The 13836-nt window shown below is 40.3% G+C and overlaps 1 protein-coding gene across 1 annotated transcript in view; it reads left to right on the forward strand.

The window, feature by feature from the left end:
• LOC126091927 (protein numb) overlaps positions 1-13836 on the forward strand; it is a 214951-nt gene that overhangs the window by 169893 nt on the left and 31222 nt on the right. The window lies entirely within an intron of this gene.

Below are 13836 nucleotides of genomic sequence, written 5' to 3' on the forward strand. Positions count from 1 at the left end.
ATAATTTATTTTGTAGCAAATCAGCGTTTGTGGTTCACAATTCTGCAAAGAATATGTTATTCCTGAACTTCATTGCATATCAGCACAAATAAATGTGCATTTTTTTGAAAAATTTTGGAAGCTGCCATTGTCCTTTGCATAATTATGAGCAATTTGTAGCAAATCAGCATTTGTGATTTAGTTGCTGTAGCAGATTTTCTAACTGGCATACTGTGATACATCTAGTTTTCCCTTAAAGAGGAGTAGCCCTATATTTTATCTGCATTTCTTGTAATTTAACTCTAGTTTGCTAACAGCTATAATTAATCTCAAAATCTTTTAGGAAACTAGTAGCTTTTACCACAAGTTTTTGTGTTGCGTTAATAGAAATCTCGCTTTGTGTATTTGCTTCAGTTCTTATAGGGGATTAACAACTTTTTAGCACAACGAACTAAAAGATAATAAACAGGCTTAATTCAAAGTTATTTGTTCGCTGCCTTATAATACATTGCACCAGGTAAAATGCTGCCCCACTGTGAATGCTGTTCTTGATGACTGGATGAGTTGGTTGATGTTCTTCTGCAACAGTAAATTGCAGTTGTTCTGATGACTGTCAAACGACTGGCAGCTCCTGCGAATCTGTGTGTTGAAAGAGCTCCCTAGAGTCATGTACCTGTGATACCTGTATCAGAGATAACTCGAGTACTATCCTCTCCCGAGGATCCGGTGTCCAGTGCAGAAAGTACAGGATATGTCATTACTTGACCACTCAACTGTGAGTGACATGTCAGTGGTAGATGTAAGAGTTCTGTACAGGGTGCACGGGGACCAGGGAGGAACCAGTCACCTTTTTTGGGGAAACCTCTTTTGTCCAGTGCCGGGAGGAGGCAAACTTAAAAATGCAGGGGTCTAGAAATCATCGGCAGTTCAGATGTAGGGTGAAAGATGGCAGCAAGGGGCAGGAAATAACACCAGGTGCATTCTGTGTGTACGCCTGGTGGCCTCGTTCAACATAATGAAGAGGCTGTTCCAGCAGCCATTGAGGGAACATGATGCAACCAACTGAAGATTGTGGAGCACATTGGAAAAATGATGTCAGTCATCTGAGCTTGATGGTCGTTCTCAGATCATTCCAGCAACTGACGGAGAAGGTTGAGAATACCAGCCTTGCACGTGCATCATCTCCAAAACTGATTGTAGCCGTTTGGTTCGGAGTTGAGTGGAAGACCTGAACCAGAGACTTTGAAAGTCCTGTGATGAATAGACTGCGACTTTTTGGGCTTGGGTCATAGGGTTGAGAATTGTAGAGTCCCCCTAAATGGGACAGGTGTGCACTACACATCAGAGCCTGCCACTCAGCTAGTTGTCTGTGTGTGGGTTGGACACAAGGGTTTTTAGATTAGGCGACTCTCCACCCAATCCAGATAATGACAGCTGTAGCAAACCCAGAAGTATCTATGTAAGATCAAAAGAAATGCCTCCCACAGATGAGAATATTGAAATCCTGATGGTAAACTGCCGAAGCATTCGCAACAAAGTGCCAGAGTTTGAAGCACTCGTGGAAAATATCTGAAATTGAGAGCAGTGAGATTTTTGGGGAAAATTTAAGTGTATATCAAAAGGATAGGAAAATGGGTAATTGTGGTGGTGTATTTGTCACATTAGCCAAGAAACTTGAATCAACTGAGGTAGAAATGGAAGCTGCATGTGAGATTGTTCGGGCAAGACTCGGTATCAGGAGTGGGCATAAAATATTCGATCCTTGAATGCCCACCAGACTCATCTCCAGGTGTGACTGAACTTCAGAGAGAACCTCAGTTCACATGTACGGGAGTTCCCCAGACATCCTGTAATCATCGGTGAAGATTTCAATCATCCAAAAGTTAATTGGGAAAATTACAGTTTTATTTACAAATTACAGAGTGCAGCAATCAGTCGTATTTTTCTTTCTTTCTTTCTTTCTTCTACTGTGACTGATACCCAAACAACAGGGAACTGACGTGAATGGAAACTAGAAAATAGTGCATTGATAATGGCGAGCCACAAGCTGAAACCTGGATTTGCCAAATGAAACCTGCAAAAAAACAAAAAAAGTAAAAAGGTGAGTGCACCCACTTTCCTAATGGAAGGTAACCGGATGAATTACAGTTTTGTTAGTGGTGGATATGATAAGACATCCTGTTAATCTTTACTAAATACCTTCTCTGAAAACTACTGAGAACAGACAATTAGGAACACCACTCGTGATGGAAATATATTGGATCTAATGGCAACAAATAGAGGATGTCCACATCGAAACTGGCCCAACTTTAAAAGAATAGTTGACCGTGCACTGGATAGATATATACCCAGTAGAACAGTTCAGATTGGGAGGGACCCCTATGGTATACAGTCACTGTAAAGAAACAGAGATTACTGCATAAACAGAGATTACTGCACAGTAGGTGTGAAACAAAGCATAGGGCCATAGATGGAGCTGCTAAACGAAACATATTTGGCTGTCAAGAGAACAATGTGTGAAGCCTTCAATGACTACTGTAGTAGAATGTTGTCCAGTTACCTCTCACAGAGCCGAAAGAAATTCTGGTCATATGTAAAGGCTGTTAGTGGCACCAAAGTCAGTGTCCAGTCCCCTGTGAATGAGACAGTAAATGAAATTGAGGGTAGCAAAGCAAAAGCTGAAATGCTTAACTCCATTTTCAAATGTTCCTTTACAAAGGAAAACCCAGGAGAAATGCCCCAATTTAATACTTGTACCATGGAAAAGATAAATGAAAATAAGTGTTGGTGTGAGTGGTGTGAGAAACATGTGGAATCATTAAAATTGAACAAAGCTCAACGGCCCAGTGGAATGCCGGTCAGACTATACTGAATTTGCAGCTGAGTTAGTCCATCTTCTGACTATAGTCTTACCGTAGATCTCTCGAACAAAAAACTGTGCCCAGTTTTTGCAAAAAGGCACAGGTCACAACCATCTACAAGAAGACTAGTAGAAATGAACCACAAAACTACTGTCGAATATCCTTGACACTGATTTGTTGTTGAGTCATAGAACGTATTCTGAGCTCAAATATAATGTGGTGTCTCCTCAGTGCCAACCAGCATATTTTTCAATAACATCGATCTCAACTCACACTTTTCTTGCATAGCTTACTGAAAGCTTTGATCGAGGCAGTCAGGTAGACACCATATTTCTTGATTTCGAAACAGCATTTGACTCAGTACCACATCTACGTTTATTGTCAAAAGTATGATCATATGGAATATCAAGTAAAATTTGTGGCTGGATTGAGGACTTTGGGAGGACACAGCATATTACCATGGATGGCAAGTCCTCATCAGATATAGAAGCATCTTCTGGTGTGCCCCTGGGAAGTGTGTTGGGACCCGTGCTGTTCATGTTGTATATTAATGACCTTACAGACAGTAAAAATAATAAAATCAGGCATTTTGCAGATGTTGCAGTTATCTACAATGAAGTACTATCTGAGAGAAGCTGCATTAATAGTCATATCTTGATAAGATTTCAAAGTGGTGCAGACATTGGCAACTTGCTTTAAATGTGCAGAAATGTAAAATTTTGCGCTTCACAAAGCAAAACAGAACAAAACAAAAACGTAGTATCCTGTGACTATAATCTTTCTTTCTTTTCTTCTCTTATTGTTGGTAAGTATCCCCTGACCCCGTGTTCTGAGTGACTTTACTGAACTGTACCCCTTTCCCTAAACCTCTCGTCCTTTCCCTTCACCCGTCTTCCTATCCATTCAACTCAAGGAGGAGAAGCCACTGGCTCCGAAAGCTTGTAAAAGTTAAACCCTTTTGTGTGTGTGTGTGTGTGTGTGTGTGTGTGTGTGTGTGTGTCTGAGATAGACACTTGCTCTGGATTTCTAAAAGGCACAGCATATTCAGTTCTGCACATCTCCAGGTACTACACCACTGATAAGTGTAACATGCACTGAGGAAATAATAAATGTTGTTGAAACTTATAAATTTTTAGGAGTCCATGTTGATGAGAATTTAAATTGGAAAAAGCACATTTTGGATCTTCTAAAACAACTTATTTCAGCTGCATTTGCACTTGCAGTCATTGCAGAGCTTGAGGAGAGACAGATCAGTCAGTTGACATATTTTGCATATTTCCATTGAATAATGTCATATTGAATAATGTTCTGGGTTAACTCATCTTTTAGAGAGAATCTTCATTACTTTAAAAAGCTGCTGTGAGAATAGTATGTGGTGCTCCCCATGATAATCCTGTCGTTATCTGTTTAAGGAGCTTGGCATTGTGAGTACTGCTTCACAGTGTATTTATTCTCTCATGAAGTTTTTTGTAAATAATCTACTGCTGTTCATAAGAAACAATGATGTACGTAATTACAATACCAGAAGTAATATGACACTGATTACTCCGCATTAAGGTTGTCTTTAGCGCAAAAGTTGATGCACAGTGCTGCAACTAAAATTTTTGATCATTTATCCAATGATATAAAATATCTAACAATGGAAAATCCAGGCTGGAATAATGACAGATTGTGAAAAGGATAGGTTGCCACTCGTCATATAATGGAGACGTTGAGTCACAGGCAGGCACAACAACAAGACGACTGCAGATATAAAATATCTGACACACAACAAAGTAAAATTTGAAAACAACTTGAAAAAGTTTCTCCTTGACAACTTTCTCTATTCCATAGAATGATTTCTGTTACTGTAATTGGTAAAAGGTGGTGCGTAGGAATTACTAACTCATATCTGTATATTTAAAAAAGAAAAAGAGAGAAAAAAAAACCACTTCAGCATGTAGCCAGTTTACAAATTAATTTGTGATGTGGATGTAAAATGGCTCTTTCCACGTAGTTACAATGTATCATGCATGTGAACTGTGAAACATGAAACTAGATCTAACTGAACTAACTCTAAACCAGTCATCTGTGATATTATTATTTTCAGTCACCATCATCACTACCACTAGTATCATTATCCTTAATTGTAAGCCTATTGGCTTTTCTTTCTTCCTCACAGTCATCTTCTGAGCCACCCATGGCATTCAACATGCAGCACTTTTTGAAGCCTTTCATAATAGATTCACTTGAGAGCCTGCACCTCTTATAGATTCACTTGATATTTTGCCTGAGACAGTAAGGTCCATTGCCCCAACGAGAATACTGAGGGTCTACTTAACTGTCCCCCCCCCTTCCGCGAGTGAGGTCATGGTCTCCTTGAAGAAACAGCTCACTGCAGGTGGGCTTTAAAAGGTCTAATCACAACAACATCAATTACATGTTGTGTGGTCATGGTGCCAGGACTTTGTTGTTCTTTGCTGTCAGATCCTTAACCTCCAGGGTGAGATATCCAGTGAAAGAATCCAGCACCAACATTTCCCTTGTGGTAAGCAAAGAATCTGGTATTCTGTTACAAACAATGTTTGGCCTTTCTAGCATCCGGTCATTTGTCGTCCATGTATTTTGTTGGCATATAAAGATAAGTCCTGCAGGCAAGTGGTCCCCCCCCCCCCCCCCCCCCCCCCCCTTTGTGAAGAATCTCACATGGGAGCATACTTCCCACTGCTAGTGCACTCATCATTAGTGTTTTCTGGTGTTTTCATTGCCAGAAAACTTTTAACACCGTTCATGTTCACCGTAACATCTGACAGCCTGTCAAAATAAACAGCTGTCTGATTATATTTATTTATGTTGATGATTCGCAAATAGTTTTTCATCAAATGCCATAACAAACTGCTGAACTAGTGTCTTGTCTCAATGTAAGCCCTGCCCTCATCATATCCTCATATACCCACCAGTACTTGCTTTGAATTCCATGACACATGTAGTTGGAAAGTTGTTCTTCATTTGGATAATTTCTTTAGTAACAAAGATTTCTTCATTGCATTTCTGTTGCACATATTGAACAACCTGCTGCTCCAGCTCCTGAAACCTTTCCTGCTTTGGCTTTGTTACCATGAACTGGCTAACTTTAATTTATTCCTTATGTGACACCACCTACAAATATTCACTTCTGTGGCACAAAATTTTCTTCATACTGCACAGTTGTTTGTGGTCTCTGCTTCCAGAAATTAACATCATATTGTTTGTGTGAAACGTTTGGGAACTGCGAACTTGTAGATCTGAGTTTCTCAACTAAGTCACGGCCGTAATTTGCCTCTATTATCAAATGCAACTCCTTACAGCACTGGCAGTATAAGCACATGACATACTGAAAGCTTTGAATCAGGTAGATGCAGTATTTCTCGATTTCCAAAAAGCATTTGACTCAGTACCACATCTACGCTTATTGTAAAAAGTACAATCATATGGGGTATCAAATGAAATTTGTGACTGGACTCTGGATCCTTTTGGTAGTGAGAATGCAGCATGCTATTTTGGATGGAGAGTCATTGTCAGATGTAGAGATAACTTCAGGTGTCTCCAGGGAAGTGTGTTCGGATCCTTGGTGTTCATGTTGTATACTAATAACCTTGCAGACAATATTAATAGTACAAACAGGCTTTTTGCAGATGGTGCAGTTATCAATAATAAAGTACTGAGTGAAAGAAAGTGCATAAAATTCAGTCAAATCTTGATGAGATTTCAAAGTGGTGCAAAGATTGGCAACTTGCTTTAAATGTTCAGAAATGTTAAGTTGTGCACTTCACAAAACGAGGCAGTGTAGTAGCTATGACTATAATATCAATGATTCACAGTTTGCATTGGAAAATCGTGCAAATATTTGGGTGTAACACTCAGTAGGGACATGAAGTGGAATGATCACATAGGCTCAGTTGTGGATAAAGCAGGTAGCAGACTTCAATTTATTGCTAGAATACTAGGGAAATCCAGTCAGTCTACAGAGGAGTTTGCTTACAAACCACCCTTGCAAACTATTCTGGAATGTTCCTCAAGTGTTTGGGACCTGTATCAAATAGGATTAACAGGGGTCATTGAACGTACAGAGAGGGCAGCGCGAATGGTCACAGGTTTGTTTGACCCATGGGAGAAGTGTCACAGAGATGCAGAAAGAACTGAAGTGGCAGACCCCAGAAGATAGATGTTAACTATTATGAGAAAGTCTGCTAACAAAGTTCCAAGAACTGGCATTAAATGATGACTCTAGGAATATGCTACAACCCCTACTTACCTCTCACATAGGGATTGTGGGGACAAGATTAGAATAATTACAGCACTCACAGAGGCATTTAAACAATCATTCTTCCCCTGCTCATTATGTGAATGGAATGGGAAGAAACCCTAATAAGTGGTACAATGGGACGTACCCTCTGCCATGCATTTTGTATTTGTTTGCAGAGTACAGCTGCAGATGTAGATGTAGAAATGACATCAATACGTTCTGTCACCTCTTTATAGCCGAATAGGCTGAAATCGTACAGCTTTGGATTAACGCTGTTGCCAAAATTTGAAATAAAGTGTTGAAGAGCAGTGGCAGCCTTAGGATTGCTGTTGAAGCTCACATTTCGCTTGTTGTGCTGCATTTGAAGTGTTCTATGTGAACATATTTATGTTAGCATTAACTTGCCTCTTGGGCCGTAGTCTAGATCAAGGCCACTGGAAGTTGTGGCGATTCTCTAATGCTCACAGGTTAGCAGTGCATCAGTGTTTGTATCCAACTGTTTCAAGTAAAAATTTAAGCAGTGTTCTTACGTTCCTGCCTACCATCATCATTGAAAAGCATGAAATATTTGTACCTAAACAGCCAAATACTTGTGACGAGCAAGAATATAAATTTTATATGGTATGATTGATTGATGAGATCGTGTGTTCTACACTGTGATTGTCTGACAAACAGTTTGAGCAGGCACAATCTTGATTTCAGTGCTTACAAAGGTGACATGCCACATTTGCTGGTTTTCGTATTTATCCTTGCTTAATACTAAATTGTGAAGTTTCAGTGATACACCATATATATATATATATATAATAGAGGGAAACATTCCACGTGGGAAAAATATATTTAAAAAGAAAGATGATGAGACTTACCAAACAAAAGCGCTGGCAGGTCGATAGACACACAAACAAACACAAACATACACACAAAATCTAGCTTTCGCAACCAACGGTTGCCTCGTCAGGAAAGAGGGAAGGAGAAGGAAAGACAAAAGGATATGGGTTTTAAGGGAGAGGGTAAGGAGTCATTCCAATCCCGGGAGCGGAAAGACTTACCTTAGGGGGAAAAAAGGACAGGTGTACACTCGCACACACACACATATCCATCCATACATACAAGACACAAGCAGACATTTGCAGTCTCCCTTACTGTAACTTTTTTTTTTTTTCCTGAACATGCATCTCAAATGTTGCATTTCAGACTGTAGAAGGTTGTTGTCAGAAATAATCTTTACTCTGTTTACACACAGTGGTGAAAACCATTTATTTTAAGGTCTGATGTTGTTAAGCTTTTCAACTGAGAACAGGGTGACAGCTCTGTTGCAGCACTGCATAAAGTATTTAATTCTTCTTCAGCTACACAACGTCTGCCAGTATTTGATATTGCTAGTGGAACAGAGCAGTGAATTAGGCATCAAAGTATGATGTGGTTGAATACATCAGGCTAAGTATGAGCCGTATCCTGGCAAAAGCTAAAGTGCCAAAATGTAGCATTATCCAAGAGGAACAATGCTTACTACATGAGAATGAGGACTTGATTGTCTTGCCAGCCAATAAAAGAAATGCCAATGTGGTTCTATACATTGAAGACTATCATCTTAAGGTACTACATTTATTAGAGGATAATACACTATGTGTATCCGGATACCTGGCTGAAAATGAATTAAAAGTTCATGGCGCCCTCCAGCAGTAATGCTGGAATTCGATATGGTGTTGGCCCATCCTTAGCCTTGATGACAGCTTCCACTCTCGCAGGCATACATTGAATCAGGTGCTGGAAGATTTCTTGGGGAATGGCAGCCCATTCTCCAGGGTGTGCTGCACTGAGGAGAGGTATCTGTGTCGGTCGGCGAGGCCTGGCAGGAAGTCAAGCATTCCAAAACATCCCAAAGGTGTTCTATAGGATTCAGGTCAGGACTCTGTGCAGGCCAGTCCATTACACGGATGTTATTGTTGTGTAACCACTCCGCCACAGGCCGTGCATTATGAACAGGTGCTCGAGTGTATTGAAAGGTGCAATCGCCATCCCCAAATTGCTCTTCAACAGTGAGAAGCAAGAAGGTGCTTAAAACATCAGTGTAGGCCTGTGCTTGATGGTGACACGCAAAACAACAAGGGTTTCAAGCCCCCTCATGAAAAACATGACCACACCGTAACACAACCGCCTCCGAATTTTACTGTTGACAATACACACGCTTAAACACCCTGCCATCGGATCGCCACATTGTGCACCGTAATTAGTCACTCCACACAACGTTTTTTCACTGTTCAATCGTCCAATGTTTTCGCTCCTTACACCAAGCATTTACTGGCATGATGTGTGGCTAATGAGCTGCCACTGTAGCATGAAATGCAAGTTTTCTCGCCTCCCGCCTAACTGTCATAGTACTTGACAGTGGATCCTGATGCAGTTTGAAATTCCTGTGTGATGGTCTGTTTCCACATCGGAAACAGTGGACCTAGGGATGTTTGCAAGTGTGGAAATCTCGCATAAAGACATACGACACAAGAAACACTCAATCACGTGACCATGTTTGAAGTCCATGAGTTCCGCAGAGCTCCCCATTCTGTTCTATCACGATGTCTAATGACTACTGAGGTGGCTGATATGGAGTACCTGGCAGTAGGTGGCAGCACAATGCACCTAATATGAAGAACGTATGTTTTTGTGGGTGTCCGTATACTTTTGGTCACATAGTGTATGTACTGGAAGCTTAGTCGCGATCCGACACAGAAAGACAGAGAAGTTATTAAAGACTTTGGAATGCCAGATGAAGTGATGATGAAATTCATATCACGTGCTACCAGACCTCCCAGGCTATATGGATTGCAAGAGATACATAAAAAAAGTGTACCTCATAGGCCCATTGTTAATGCACTCAGTTCAGTCACCTACAGGCTGATAGAACATTTGACAGGGTTATTTGCACCCAAACTGGGACATTCTGAACACCACATTGGCAACTTACAGGCATTTGTTGAGACATGCAAGAAAATGAAGATAAGACAATGGATGTAGTTGTTGGTGTGCACATAGTGCCACTATTTATGAGGGTGCTGGTACAACGCATACTGGATTTTTTGGCGCTATAGTTTCCTCTCAGGATTGTCAAGTAGTTCCTCCATGCCTTAATGCCAACATACTTCCTGTACCACAACAAATACGGTAATGGATGGCACAGCGATGGGATTCCCACTGTCTCCAGCTGTCGCAAACTTCTTAGTGGAGCACTTTGAGGGGCAAGATCTGATCTCCCCGACATTGCGCCCTACATTCTTCCTTCAGTGTTCTGACGACACATTTCTGAAATGGCCTCACGCTGAAAATGCACAGCAGCAGTTTGTCAATCACATGAATGGTGCCCATTAAATTTACTGTCTTGATGGAAAGGAATGGCAAGCTTCTATTCTCAAGCATTCTAATCAAGTGGAAAGAATGATCATTCAGTGAACAGGAAAGCAACACACATGGACCGGTACTTGAATGCCAACTATTTACCACTCTTGTGCACACAAAAGTGGTCATGAACATGTTATTTCACAGAGCAAAGATTATTTCTGATGATCACCACCTACTGACTAAATTGCAGCATTTGAAACAAGTGTTCAGAGAGAAAGGTTAAAGCAACACTGACAATTTCAGGAGCCACCGACAAAGGATGTCTTGTGAATTGGCAGAATGGTCAAGCCATCTGCATTCCTACCAGTGCAGGATGCAGTCCCATCTGACTGAGAGGATTGTGACAATAATTCTGCACCAGCTGCATTTGCATTGAGCATTGCTGAAGGTGGGCCGAAACTTTGAATTCTCGGTAATGCAGGGCCATTAGCTTGCTTCGGATTGTTCTTCGTCAGTGAAATAACAGAAATTCTTTGTCAGTGAAATAACAGAAATGATTATCAAAGAAACAAAAGAATATGCAGAAACGTTTTTACACAAGGAAAGTGAAAAAAAAATTGTCTGAAGCAATAACTATTTGTAAACTGATTTGCAACTGACGTTGATGAAATCGGAGTCCTTTTACCTCTATTTTTACTGATGGATATAGTGTCTATAGATCGGCTGAAATGTACTTTACCAAAAAGAACATGCAAGAAATGCCCTTTGTCCCTACTGTTATCTGTGAAGAAAGATACCTGCATTTTACTGACAACAGGTACATGGCAGTAAAAACATTTATAAAATTGTGCCTGTGATAAAGCATTTGAAAGCAAGATTTCAGAGAGCTTATGAGCCAGGAAATAATGTGTTGATCAATCCTTGTTGCTGTGGAAAGACACACTCTCATGGAAGCAGTACACACTCTTGAGAGCAGCGTGCTTCAGGATAAAAATTTTTGAACTGTGTGACAAGAATTGGTATTTATGGGCCTTTATTTTGTACACTGAAAAAGATACTGATCATAAGAGTCTAATAACAAAAGACAATAATCCTCTGTCAACAAATGTGGTGGTAAATTTGAGTGAAAGTATGTTAGATGTAGGTTGGTGTGTGTATATGGTCAATTACTACTCAAGTCCTGACCTGTTTAGAAGACTTATGGACAGGAATACTGATCCAGTAGGAACAGATAGAACATGTACCAAAGGAATGCTACATATTTTAAATAGGAAATTATAGAAGGGACAGATCATCAGTGCACCAAAGGGGAAATTGGTGGCTCTGAAATGGAAACATAAAAGGGAAGTTAAAATGCTGACGACTAAGCATGGTGCATCAGCAATAGGTGTGCAAAGAGGAGGAAAGAGGGGGAGAAGTGCAAGTAACCCAGATACCACTCTGTATTTCTGACCACAGCCAGAAGGAGAAAGCACTGTTTGGTACAAAAACTTTGTTAAGCGTTTGTTAAATGTATCTGTTCTAAATGCTTACATAATGTATTGTCAGAATGGAAACAAGGAGGAGAATTTAGAGTTCAGAGTGAAACTGATAGATGAACTTTTAACTAATTACCATTACAGTGCCATTGAACAGGAGCAAAGAAGGCCATTTGTTATAGACACCGCACACAAGAAAATCCAGTAACAAAAAACAGAAGAGTGGACCTAAGGAGCTATGTGCAGCAAAACAGCACAGAAGACGGACATCATATAGATGCAACACTTGTCCTGCAAACCCAGCATTGTGTATTTTGATGAGGTTTGAGCTTTATCACTCTCAAAATACCATCTAAAGAATTAATTTTTACAAAATGGTTAAAATTCTTTGTGCCTAAAGTGATTTAGCCTATTAAACCCTTATAGTTTTAAGAGTTCACTTTTTTTCTTTTTTTTCTTTTTTTGGGGGGGGGGGGGGGCTATGTTATTTCTGGTACTTCATTAGATATAGCATTTGCAGATGTAGCACTTCCAAGTGTGTACAATAGATGTCACTCTGTGGGTGCTGTAAGGTGGAGGGCAGCATCATGCTTGAGGGGTTAAACCGAATCCAGAACTTGTGCAAACACCTCAGTTGGACTGTTCGCATCACGGATCCTCAACCGAGACCCCTAGCACAGAAGGCCACAGCACTGGAGTTGACATTGCTCTACATCCCTGTTAGTACCGTCCAGAACCTTATTGACATTTTTTCTGCACATCTTGCAGCAGCCCATTTTGCAAAAAGTGGTTATTCTGGCTTTTCACAGGTGGTCACATTTATGTGACTGGACAGTGTATATAGGTCAGCCCATGTTCACTGTTGCTGAGTGCTGAATTGAACATGTGCATCATGTTAAACTAAGGCGGCTTGAGACATTTGGCCATAGCTGAATATTGCCTAGAACGCAGACACAAAATACAATTTGAAAAAAAAAAAAAAAAAAAAAAAAAAAGAGGGTTTTAGATCATGCATTCAGTTGTAAAGGAGGCAGAGGAAATTAGAACAAACCACTGCAGTATTAACAGTACTAGGGATCCATAGGTAATAATGTATGGGAGCAGGCTTTGGATATTGAGTAAAAGCAAAGACAAAATCGATGCTTATAGGGAGGCAGGAGCAGTAGTTTCAAACATGGCCCCTTGTGCCACCTGACATCACTTGGTCCAGCAGCAGGCTCAAGCTGCTATGAGCTGCCAAACTCACCTGCTCACTCACAGAGGTGACACTTCAGCCCTTTCTGGAAAGTTCCAGATGCTGGAATCGTGCCTATAAAGTAGAACCCTGTGCCAGTCCAGCAATAAGAGGTTTTTACTCTGGGTGACGATGTGGGAGGCAGCCGTTAAAAGTTCAAGTGCTTTATTCGGAGTGATGGCATTTGGAAACCGAGAATATTGTATTCAGGCAAGCCAGCACTAAAGATTCAAAGGGTATATGTCAGTATTTTCTGAACTACTGGTATTTTTATAGAACTGTAATTGGAAGAAATAAAACACTAAATACTTAACGAATAAAGTGAAAATGTTAAAATAATTAATGGAGCTCCAGTTTACTGTGGTTACAAATCAAGGCAAGCTTAAGTTATGAGGATATCTTGGTATATTTTGATGGCACTATTGGCAGTAGTGCTTGGTGAAAGCTGCTGAATGACAGTGATACACTTGTTCTTTTATGCTAGCAACCTTCATGCGAAGCTATAGAAAGATGTTGTAACAAACAAAACAAATTTATTTTGCATGGTGAGAATACATTCTAGAAAGCTTCCAAATGCCAGAATATTTTACACTTAGCGCGTGCGCGTGTGCGGATGTATTTGAAGGATAAACTGTAGATATTTATTATGAAGATATGGAATCAATTTTATGAGTGCTGCGGGTATTC

The sequence above is a fragment of the Schistocerca cancellata genome, chromosome 7 (assembly GCF_023864275.1).
Source record: "Schistocerca cancellata isolate TAMUIC-IGC-003103 chromosome 7, iqSchCanc2.1, whole genome shotgun sequence".
In the NCBI taxonomy this organism is placed as follows: domain Eukaryota; kingdom Metazoa; phylum Arthropoda; class Insecta; order Orthoptera; family Acrididae; genus Schistocerca; species Schistocerca cancellata.